The following is an 11,910-nucleotide window of genomic DNA, read 5'->3' as shown; positions in this document are numbered from 1 at the left end:
GGATGCAGCTGGAAACCATCATTCTTAGCAATCTATCACAAGAACAGAAAACCAAACACCACATGTTCTCACTCATAGGTGGGAACTGAACAATGAGATCACTTGGACTCAGGAAGGGGAACATCACACACAGGGGCCTGTCATGGGGAGGGGGGAGGGGGGAGGGGGGAGGGATTGCATTGGGAGTTATACCTGATGTAAATGACAAGTTGATGGGTGCAGCACAGCAACATGGCACAAGTATACATATGTAACAAACCTGCATGTTATGCACATGTACCCTACAACTTAAAGTATAATAATAAAAAATAAATTAAAAAAAAATGTTTTTCGGTTGGGCACGGTAGCTCACGCCTGTAATCCCAGCACTTTGGGAGGCCGAGGCGGGTGGATCACGAGGTCAGGAGATCGAGACCATCCTGACTAACACGGTGAAACCCCCTCTCTACTAAAAACACAAAAAATTAGCTGGGCGTGGTGGCAGGTGCCTGTAATCCCAGCTACTCAGGAGGCTGAGGCAGGAGAATGGCATGAACCCGGGAGGCGGAGCTTACAGTGAGCCGAGATTCCACCACCGCACTCCAGCCTGGGCGACAGAGCAAGACTCCGTCTCAAAACAAAAAAAAAAAGAAAAAAAAGTTTTTCATTTTTTAAACTTTTACGCTCAGGGATACATATACAGCTTTGATATATAGGTAAACTCGTGTTACAGGAGTTCATTGTATAGATTATTTCATCACCAGGTACTAAGGCTAGTACCCAATAGTTATTTTTTTTTCATGTCCTCTCCCTCCTCCTGCCATTCACCCTCAAGTAGGAGCTAGTGTCTGTTGTTTCTCTCTTTGTGTTCATGTGTTCTCATCATTTCGCTACCACTTATAAGTGAGAACATGTGGTATTTGGTTTTCTATTTATGCAGTAGTTTGCTAAGGATAATGGCCTTGAGCTCCATCCATGTTCCTGCAAAGGACATAATCTCCATTCTTTTTATGGCTACATAATATTCCATAATGTATATGTACCACATTTTCTTTATCCAGTCTGCCATTGATGGGCATTTAGGTTGATTTTATTTCTTTGCTATGTGAATAGTGCTGCAATGAACATACACGTGCATGTGTCCTTATGATAGAATAGTTTATGTTTCTTTGGACATATACCCAGTAATGGGATTGCTGGGTTGAATGATATTTCCATTTTTAGCTCCTTAAGGAATCACCACACTGCTTTTCACGATTGTTGAACTAATTTACACTCTCACCAATAGTATATAAGCATTCCCTTTTCTCCACAGCCTCGCCAGCATCTGTTATTTTTTTACTTTTGTGATTTTGATTTGCATTTATATAGTTTTCAGTGACGTTGAGCTTTTTTTTTTTAAATATGATTTTGGCTACATATATCTGTTCTTTTGAAAAGCGTCTGTTCATGTTCTTTTGAGGCAGAAGAATAGGGTCTGGATGCGGGGAACCTAAAGCTGATTCTCATTGACTTCCTAGAACTGAATCAAAAGGAAAACCCCCACCTCTCCACACCCAAGTAACAAAAGTATCAAAAGGTTACTCCCTTTGCACTGCGTCACAGATGAAAGATGGAAAGTACCTCTGATTGGTCCTGTCCCACAACCAATCAGACTGGTTGTGGGCCAAGTCTTCATATGTAACTTTGTAACTCTGCTTCAGCCAATGATTGGTCCCCTCCTAGAGCCAATCAGACTGGTCACGGGCCACTCCTTTATTTACATAGGGTGTAACCAAGTAACCAATGGGAAACCTCTAGAGAGTATTTGAATCCCAGAAAATTCTGTAATCTGGGCTCCTAAGCCACTTGCTCAAGCCTGCTCCCGTTCTGTGGAGTATACTTTTGTTTCAATGAATCTATGCTTTTTTTTGCTTAATTCTTTTGTTTCTTTGTGTATTTTGTCCAATTATTTGTTTAAAATGCCAAGAACCTGGATGACATAGTCAAGGCCCTCCACTGGTAACATTTGACCACTTTTCAATGGGGTTGTTTGTTTTTTTCTTGTACATTTGACATTTGTTTAAGTTCCTTATAGATTCTGCACATTAGACCTTTGTCAGATGCACATTTTGCAAATATTTTCTCCCATTCTGTAGGTTATCTGTTTACTCTGTTGATAGGTTCCTTTGCTGTGCAGAAGCTCTTAAGTTTATTTAGATCCCATTTGTCAATTTTTGCTTTCGTTGTGTTTGCTTTTGACATCTTCATCATGAAATCTTTGCAGTTCCTATGTCTAGGCTGGTATTGCCTAAGTTGTCATCCAGGGTTTTTGTAGTTTTGTGCTTTACATTTAAATATTTAATCCATCTTGGGTTGATTTTTGTATATGGTATAAGGAAGAGGTCCAGTTTCAATCTTCTACGTATTGCTAACCTATTATCCCAGCACTGTTTATTGGATAGTTAGTCCTTCCCCCAGTGCCTGTCTTCATCAGCTTTGTTGACAATCAGATGGTTGTAGGTATGCAGCCTTATTTCTGGGCTTTCTATTCTGTTCTGTTGGTCTATGTGTCTGTTTTGTAGCAGTACCATGCTGTTTGGGTTATTGTAGCCCTGTAGTATAGTTTGACGTCAGATAATGTGTTGCTTCTAGCTTTATTCTTTTTGCCTTGGCTATTTGGGCTCTTTTGTGGTTCCAATATGAATTTTAAACTAGTGTTTTTCAGTTCTGTGAAGAATCTTTTTGGTAATTTGATAGGAATAGCACTGAATCTGTACATTGCTTTGGGTAGTATTCTTTAAGCAGTGTTTTGTAATTCTCATTGTAGAGATCTTTGACCTCCTTTGTTAGCTGTATTCCTATGTATTTTATTATGTTTGTGGCAATTGTGAACAGATTGTGTTCCTGATTTGTCTGTTGGCTTGGCTGTTGTTAGTATATAGGAATGCTAATAATTTTTATATGTTGATTTTGTGTCAGTAAACCTTGCTGAAGTTGTTTATCAGCTGAAGGAGATTTTGGGCCAAGACTATGGAGTTTTCTAGATACAGAATCATGTCATCTACAAACAGGGATAGTCTGACTTTCTTTCTTCTTATTTAGATGCCCTTTATTTCTTTCTCTTTCCTGATTGCCCTGGCCAGGACTTCCAATACAATGTTGAATGTGAGTGATGACAGAGGGTATCCTTGTCTTGTGATGATTTTCAAAGGAAATGCTACCAGCTTTTGCCCATTCAGTATGATGTTGTCTGTGGATTTGTCATAGATTGCTCTTATTATTTTGAGGTATATTCCTTCAGTTCCTAGTTTTTTGAAAGTTTTTAACATGAGGGGATGTTAATTTTATTGAAAGTATTTTCTGCATCTATTGAGATAACTATGTGTTTTTGGTCTTTAGTTGTGTTTATGTGATGAATCACATTTATTAATTTGCATATGTTGAATCAACCTTGCCTCTGAAGGATAAAGCCTACTTGATCATGGTGAATTTGCATTTTGATGTGCTGTTGGATTCAGTTTGCAAGTATTTTGTGGCTTCAAAACATTTTAAAATAATGAATTATTTTATTTGTGTTTATTCTCCTAGGGAGTCTCTAGATTACCTTTGATCCATTAATTTCTGTTTTTCATGGAATATTTTTAAAATGTAGCCAGTATTTCTTTAAGAAGTTTATTTTGCTTCCTTCCACTATCTTCTCTGGAACTCCGTTACTTATATGTTGACTACTGGATATTGTTTCAAGAACAACTAAGATTTTAATAAAGTTTTTCCCAGCATTTTTTTCTCTGAATGTTTCAGTTTTGATCATCATTATTGCTATGCCTTCAAACTTACTTTTATTTTATTCTGCTGTGCCTAATCTAGTATTAATTCCAGTGAATTTTTAATTTCAGATTTAGTATTTTTGACATAGCATTTCCACTTTAATAATTTTTACAGTTGCCATTTTATTCCTCATTACATTCATATTTTCATTTAAATGCTTGAACATAGTAAACAGTATTCTGTTGATTTGTAATATTTTGTAATTGATTTAAAAAGTGTTTTTTTCATCTTTGTATGTCTAGTAAGTTTGAATGAGTGTTGCACATTTTAATTCTTGCATTGTTGAATGCCTGAATTTTGTTTTCTTCTTTTAAAGAGTGTTGAGTTTGGGTCTAACAGGCACTTAACTTACTTGTGAATTATTCTGATGCTTTTAAGGCTTTGTTATAAGATATTTTTTAAGGGCAGGTCTAAAATTGCCTTTATACTAAGAGTAATATAACTCTATCTCTAAGTCATGGCCTTCTGGCGTCTTTACTGAATATGCTGGGTGTTCAACGAAAACTCTTTTATTCAGGTTTATTATAACTCAAACACTTCCCCACCCTTTGTGAACTTTAGTTGTTCAGGTTACATTTTCCAGAGAGTTGTCTTTGCCTAGCCTTACAGATACTCACACTACACATGTGTAATTTAATGTCAGCCAAAGACTCCCTGGTTTCTTCATGTGGATTTCTGGAGCTCTTTATGCAGTTTGTTGGTATTCTTCCTAATAAATCTAAGCTTCTACAACCTCTCTGAACTCCAGTCTTGATCTCCTTAGTTCTTCGCTCTGATTGTTCTATTTAGGTTTTCTCTCCCTGGACTAGGTCTTCATAAAAGCCTCAGGACAGGATACCTGGATGATTGCATGGCTCATCTCAAGTACTTCCCTTCTCTCAGGGTTCACAGTCCTTCACTACCTGTACTATCTTGTCTGAAAAGGGTTGTTTCACATATTTTGTTCAGTTTTGTAGGATTTTATGGTGATAAGACCAATTTCACATAAATACTTCATTATGGAACAGAAGGGGAAGTTTTGTCATCCTTTTCTAATTATCTCTCAATTTAGAAGAAAATTATTGTGTTAAAGACATGGGATTTTGTCAAAAATAAATATAGCCCTTATTTTATTTTATTTTTTGAGACAAAGTCTCACATTGTCGCATGGGCTGGGGTGCAATGGCGTGATCTCGGCTCACTGCAACCTCCACCTCCTGAGTTCAAGTGATTCTGCTGCCTCAGCCTCCCAAGTAGCTAGAATTACAGGTGCCTGCCACTATGCCCAGCTAATTTTTTTGTGTTTGTAGTAGAAACGGGGTTTCACTATGTTGGCCAGGCTGGTCTTGAACTCCTGACGTGATCCACACGCCTTGGCCTCTTAAAGTGCTGGTATTGTAGGCATGAGACACTGCACCCAGCCAACAGCACACATTTTAAGAGCAACAGCAAAACCAAGACATATTCTTCCTTGGACCATAATACTTTGCCACTGGCTGAGATTTTTATTTTTTACATTTCTGCCTGTCTGAATCTGCTAGGTACTTTCTGGCTGTGTCCTTTGCAAATTAAATACTTAGATCTTGTAAAATCTGTATAATATAACAATGTTTCCCTAGCTTCTAAAATAATAAGCATTACCTGTAGAACTTGTTAAAAAAGAAACTTGCTTCCCAGACATGTCCCTGAGACAGTCTGATTTCCATGGTATTAGGTAGAGACTGGAAATTTGTATTTCAAAAGATATCTCACACGTATATATCCAGGCAAACTTGGAAACACTTGTATTGTAGTTTAGAGCACAGATTCTGAAGCCAGAAAGCGTAGGTTTGGATATAATGCACTATCTGGGAGCTCTGTTGCCTGAGTATGTTTTATCCCTTTATTTCCTTCAGGGTCAATGCAGATGATTGTGTGTTTTGTGCCCTACATAAAGGAATCTGGCTAAACTGGTAAGAATGGTCTGAAATCCAGCATTCTGTTTGTGAAGCCAGATAAAAAGAGGTGTTCTTTCATAATTGGTCTGCCTAGAGGGTATGTCTTTCTCATTTTCACAGGGCCACCATATAAGACTAGCAGTGTGGCTGTGGTTTCCTTGTCTTTGAAATAAGAATGATAACAGCAGGGCTGGCTACATAATCTGTGGGGCTCCTGTGTAAGAAGAAAAGGCAGGAAAGCTTTTTTCTTTCTTTTATTGTCTCTCTCTCAACCTCTCATGGTGTTTTTTCTTTGCCACTTGATGTCATGCTCCCTAGGACAACATATATTTTCAGGGCAATGCAGACCCTCCCAGGTGCCCAGGGCCCCAACATATGATTGCCATGCAGTGTGTAAGTGCCTGATCCTAACCCTTGCTGTGCCCAGGCTGCCACCAGGAGCAAGGAATGGTAGCACTAACTGGGCAGGGTTGGGGGAGCAGGAAGTGAGAACCCATCCTGGAGACATGTGTGGGTGGGGTGCAGACAGACGTGGGACCACACATGAGATGAGACTCCAAACAGCTGCCAACATACACTTCATTGTCCCATCAGATTTTACCTACAGGACACAAATTTCAAGATGGTGACCAGACTCTGAAAATGAGACCCCTACTGAACATGGTGTCCTTGTGAAACTTCACTGGTCACACACCCATGAAGCTGTCCCTGAATAATAATACCTCTGTTCAATACCTGAAATATAGTCAGTACTCAAAGAAGTCAGTTGTAATCATTATTTTTACAAGGTGTTCAACCTGAAAGCTCAGTTCTGCCCAGTGTCTGGTAAAAAGCGCAGCAGACTCACAAATGGTGGGGCTGGAACTAATTTAGCAGCCTGATCCTGGACGTGATTCTGTGGAACGTTGATTTTATGAGAGGCACTACCCTAGGCACTAAACAAGTCACCCAATCTCTGGGCACAGGAGCTCATAGTCTAATTAGGAAGGTTGGCAATTATAGCACGATGAGATGTATGCTAAAGACAGCAAAAAGGACGAGCTGAAATCAGAGGGAGCTTCCAGAAGCCTTATCTTACAGTCAGGAAATGGGAACGTACATTTAAACTGAGTCCTAGAGGACAAGTAAGGTCTAACTAGGCCAAAACAGAAGGTAGGTAATATATTCTGGGGTCTGAGTAACAGGTACAAAAACCCTAAAGCAAGAAGAAAGAAACGTGGAACTACAAGAGTTATCTATTCTATAACTAATGAATTAAGTTATGTATGAGGAGGAGCGGCTGGGTGCGGTGACTCACGACTGTTCCAGCACTTAGGGTGGCCGAGGTGGGCGGATTGCTTGAGCTCACCAGTTGAGACCAGCCTGGACAACATGGTGAAACCCAATCTCTACAAAGAAACTACACAAATTATCCAGGCATGGTGGTGCACGCCTGTGGTCCCAGCTACTTGGAAGGCTGAGGTGGGAGAATGGCTTGAGCCCTGGAGGTTGAAGTTGCAGGGAGCCTTGATCGTGCCACTGCACTCCAGTTTGGATGATAGAGCCAGATCTTGTCTCAAAAAGTAAGATAAAATAAAATAAAATAAAATAAAATAAAATAAAAAAATATGAGGAGAAACAAGAAAGGAGGTGAGAGAGAGGCAAGCAGGATCCAGAACCTGGGGTAATTCAAAGGAGTCTGCACCTTGACCTAAGGACAATTGAGGAAGACATAGGGACTAGGAAGTGGAAATGAAATTTTTAAAAGTTTTAGACAATATGTTTTATTATGATATTGGCATTTTAGAAAGATTTCTCTGGGACTCCTGGATAAAATGGAGTTGTGATTATGGATGTCTAATTTCTGCCTCATGGAATATTATGAAAATGAACTTCCTATTTTAAAAAATAGGAAAAAGCATATAGTTGTGCCAAGGACTAGGAGGAGTGTTATTTACAATCCAGCATGTAATTTCAACAATGTTTGGGTAAATAGTGACATTGTATCTAATAAAACATATATCATATCTCTTAATATATACAGAAGCATGCACTTTCTAAATAGAAATATATCTTCTTTTGAAACATCCATGCTATGTTTATGAAACTTAATCTTACTCTGGCTAAAAAGAGAAATCTTCAATAAATTCAAAGACTAGAAATTTTACAGGCCCCACTGATCACAATGCAAAAATAAAATTTAAAGAAATGCAAATAAAAGTATATACGTAAGCAATCCAAACAGTTGGCCATTAGAAGAAAAAAGTGAAACCACCACTTTTGTGCAGAATTAAAAGGCAAATAGTATATATGATTATAGACTATTTAGCAAGTAAACCATAAGTATAAGTGCATGTGAAAAATCAATAAAGTAATTATTTTCCAAAACAATTTTATGGGGGAATATGTAAGGAGACAATGCTTCCTATACTATTTAATCCACTCCAGAGCATAGAAAAAGAAGTAAATCTTCCCAACTGACTAGCTGTCAAAATATTGTACCTAAAACATGACAATTAATACTTTAGATATAAAAGCTATAGGTCAATCTCACTTTTGAGTATAAGTGCAAAAATTCTTAATAAAATATTACCATTATATCTAACACAATATTAAGAATGATTATACATGACCAAGAAAGGATTGTTCCAGAGATGCAAAGATGCTTTAACATTAATCTGTTTTAAATAAAATTCACCAGTACAAATACCCAAGCAAAATTATAATATCATCTTGATAGGTGCTCCAAAATAATTTGTAAAATTTCCATTCCTGATTAATTACAAATACAATTCTTACTAAACTTTAAGTATAAAGATACTTTAACACCATGAATGATATGCATATTAAATAAAAAGCTATAATTATATTTAAATAATGAAACACTAGAGACAGTCCCATTAAAATCTAAGAAAAATTAAACATACTGGCTACCAGCATCATCATTTAATAGTATTCTGAGAGTCCCAGAAATAGCCCAAGAAAATATGAGGCTTAAATATTGGAAAGGGGAAGAAAACAGTTGCTGTGACTTATGGATTATATTCTTAATAACCTGGAAAATGTATAAGAAGAATTTGCAAATCTATTATCATTGAAGAGTGCTTAATAAGGTGGCTAGTTACAGAATAAATATACAAACATTTATAGCTTCCATCTACATTAAAAACAACCTATTAGAAAATGTGTGAATAGACTGGGTGCGGTAGCTCACACTTGTAATCCCAACACTCTGGGAGGCCACAGTGGGAGGATCACTTGAGGTCAGGAGTTTGAGACCAGTCTGACCAACATGGTGAAACCCTGTCTCTACTAAAAAGACAAAAATTAGCCGGGAGTAGTGGCACCAACCTGTAGTCCCATCTACTCAGGAGGCTGAGGCACAACAATCGCTTGTACCTGGGTTGAGGAGCTTGCAGTGAGCAGAGATTGTGCCACTGCACTTCAGCCTCAGTGACAGAATGAGACTCTGTCTCAAAAGAAAAGAACATATGTGAATAGTAATTTCATTTAATTTCTGGGAAAAAATCAAACAGAAAATAGGCAGGAATTACTTGAAGAAAATGTTATACTTTTATGAAAACATATAAAAGATGACTTGAATTAATAACATTTTCCTCAACTCACAGAGATAAATATTAACTTATAAGTTTAATCACAACATCTGTATCTGTAAGATAGCAACCTACAGATGACTATTGGAGCCAGGACAGGACCACCCAAGGGAGATTTTGCAAAGAAGGGGGCTGAGCCCAGAACACTGGGAAAAATCACATTTAAGGGATGTCATAGAAAGTATGGACTGAGAAAGAGGAGACTACTTAGAAGTCAGAGAGATAAGAGAAAGCCATGAGCAGAGTCATAGAATCCAAGGGAGAAGATGAGGTGGGAGCAATAAAACACTAAAAGAGACCATCCTTGGCTGCTGGAGAGAGGAGACAGGTTGAGGGTTGGTGCATTTCAGGAAAAAGGGTGGGGTCAGTCGTGTCAGATGCTGCCAAGAGTCAGGAAAATCAAGCTTGGGAAGTACAGTAGTAAGGAGGCATTGGGATTTGGGCAAGAGCTAGTTAGACGGAGTAGTGGGGTGCAATCATGCCCAAGGTGCATTAAGGAGTGAGATGGAGGTGAGGCAGTAGAGACAAGGAGTTAGATGCCTCTTCTGAGAATCTTGGTTGTGAATGGGGTAGAGTCAGGGAGGGTGGAAACTACAACAAAGGGTATTTTTCTTTGTAGGCAGTATTAAACTTGACTTTGCTTTAATGTTGATGAGAGAAGGTTTTGTGGTGGGGGGAGTGAGTTGGGGGATGACAGTGGGGAACACAGAGGAGATAACTGGTCTGATGAACTACACTAGGGAAAGAGCAGAAGTGGAGATAATGTGTGCCCAGTTGGGACCTGCTTCACCTCAGACATAATAAAGGGAGGCTGGGGTTGGGGAGAGGGAGGATAGGTGGTCAGTGCTCTTGGCTGGGGATGGAGGAAACAAGAGAAACATGGCACGTAGGCTGGGGAAGGATGGCCCAGGGTGATCAAGAGGGAGGTGCTAAGGATTCACCAGATGCCAGATACACCCTAAATGATTTGTAGATGGATTGGATGTAAGGCATGAGATGCAGCCAGTATGGTGCTCAGGACTTTAGCCTGGGAAGCTAGTTGAATGATGGCGCCCTTACTCTGACTGGAAGAGGTCAGCAAAGTGGGCAAATCTTCAGCAAGACTGATCAAGATAAATAAAGATATGTCCGGGCATGGTGGCTCACGCCTGTATTCCCAACACTTTGGGAGGCCAAGGTGGGTGGATCGCCTGAGTCAGGAGTTCGAGACCAGCCTGACAAACTTGGAGAAACCCCGTCTCCACTAAAAATATAAAATTAGCCATGCATAGTGGTGCATGCCTGTAATCACAGTTACTTGGGAAGCTGAGGCAGGAGAATCACTTGAACCTGGGAGGCAGATGTTGCAGTGGGCTGAGATCACGCCATTGCATTCTAGCCTGGGCAACAAGAGCAAAACTCCATCTCAGAAAGAAAAAAAAAGGTAAATAAAGATGCAAAAATGTGCAACATAAATTTGAACAAGCCAGAATTATAGGTACCCTAGATATTTTTAAATGTTAAAAGAAATGTTTAAGCAACTATGAGTCAATACGTTAGTAAACAGAGGCAAAAAACAATATCTAAATTGGCAAAATATAAATTAAAGTCTGACAAAATTGATAATTATGTTAATACTAAAATAATTTCAATTATTGCTTCTCCCAGTGTGTGTGTATATATATATGTGTGTGTGTGTGTATAGGATATATAACTAATGTAACTAAATCTATTTCTAGGCCTTGATTATTTTATATATGAATTTTGCTATGTTTAAGAGATAGATACTTTATATCATTTTTCAAAAAATGGAAAAGAGAGAAAGCTTCACAATTTATTCCTAAAGGTACAGGGAAGGTACCTGATACTTTCTTCCCTCCACATGATCTTAAACACAAAGTCATGGCACCTGTGAAACTCCTGCACTCCCCTGCACAGGTCTTTACCACCTATTGATGCAGGAAAGACTTTGGGGTAATCCTGACTTTCTCCAGTGATGCCCTCACCTTGTGAGATGGAAAGAAAGAGGGAAAGCTGGGTAGTGGAAAGGCAGTGGGTGGGAGTGTGAAACCTGGGGCAGGTATCGAGAGTAGTGTGGAGAGATAGGATGGACACTTCCCTGATACAGTCTTGAGCTAAGGACAACCAAATATGGGTTAGTTCTCTCTCCAGAAAGCTTGTCTATATATGAAAGCTCATATAGTCATATATGGAATATGAAAGCTCATATATGGAATATTTTGCTGGAAGCTTCCTGTTGGAGATTCCTGATGAAAAGACTTATGATAGTCTTTTATTCCCTCACATCCTCTCCTTTTCATCAGAATTCTTTATCTTTGTGGACGCGCATGGTCTAGAGTCTGCTCTGGTGGTGCAGGCCGTTCCCTGGCCCTTCTGCCTAGGTTAACCGTATCCACTACAGCCACCCCTGTGATTATGGGACAGTGCCTTTTCCCTGGGGTGCCCAAGTCTCTTCTGAGCTCAATTCTTGAGACATTAGCTTCCTTCAGTCTTTGCAAAAAGGGTGGACATTGGCCTTGGGCTCCTCACCATCTGGTTTATTTTAAAAAGCTGAGTGGCAAGTGAGAAATTTGGAAGGTCTGGAGAGTGGCTGAAGCAGTGAAGGAAAGTCT

Source organism: Macaca fascicularis, chromosome 8 (genome assembly GCF_037993035.2).
Source record: "Macaca fascicularis isolate 582-1 chromosome 8, T2T-MFA8v1.1".
NCBI classification, from domain to species: Eukaryota; Metazoa; Chordata; class Mammalia; order Primates; family Cercopithecidae; genus Macaca; species Macaca fascicularis.
Note: the sequence above shows the minus strand (reverse complement) of the source record.